A 633-nucleotide genomic window follows, 5' to 3' on the forward strand; every position below is an offset into this window, starting at 1 on the left:
CCAGCCCTGTGCAGGGTGGGCACAGCTCCCCCGGCCGAGGAGAGGAGGAGGAGGAAGGGGGGAGTGCTGCAGTCCCCGTGCTCCAGTTCTCCTTCTCCTGAGCATCCTCGCAGCCGCAGGGACACGCTCCAACCATCCCCAGGGGGGCTGCAGCAAGGCCGGGGCAGGGCTGTCTGCTGCGGGGTGGAGCTGGCTGGCGCTGGAGGGGTTAACGCAGCTCCTCCTGTTTCCTGAGCCAACAGGAAAGTTCGGAGCAGATTGCCAAGAGCTTCCTCTGCTCAGCCCTGCACCGAGCAGATTGTGCCGCGTCTCCTTGGGAGGAAGAGCCGGGAGTGTTGTGTGACCTCTGTGGTGTGCTGTGACAATAAACTGCTCCCCGTGGTTCCACCGATGCCTCTCCCAGCCTCGTGTTTTCACAGTAAATGTTTTGGATGAGCAGGAGTCGCTTTCCTCCTCCCTCCCCTCCTCACTCCCTGCTCCTGGGAGAGATGTGGGCAGGAAATTTCAGAACAGGCTCTGTGTGTGAGAGGAAAACAATAAGGGCTGGTCTGTAACCCAGGGCAGCGGGGCCCTGGCAGCCCTGGCACAGCCCACGGGCTGGAGACAGAGGGTCTAAGAGAGCCCAGAGATGGT

This window comes from Merops nubicus, unplaced genomic scaffold (genome assembly GCF_000691845.1).
Source record: "Merops nubicus isolate BGI_N331 unplaced genomic scaffold, ASM69184v1 scaffold26115, whole genome shotgun sequence".
Lineage (NCBI taxonomy): Eukaryota > Metazoa > Chordata > Aves > Coraciiformes > Meropidae > Merops > Merops nubicus.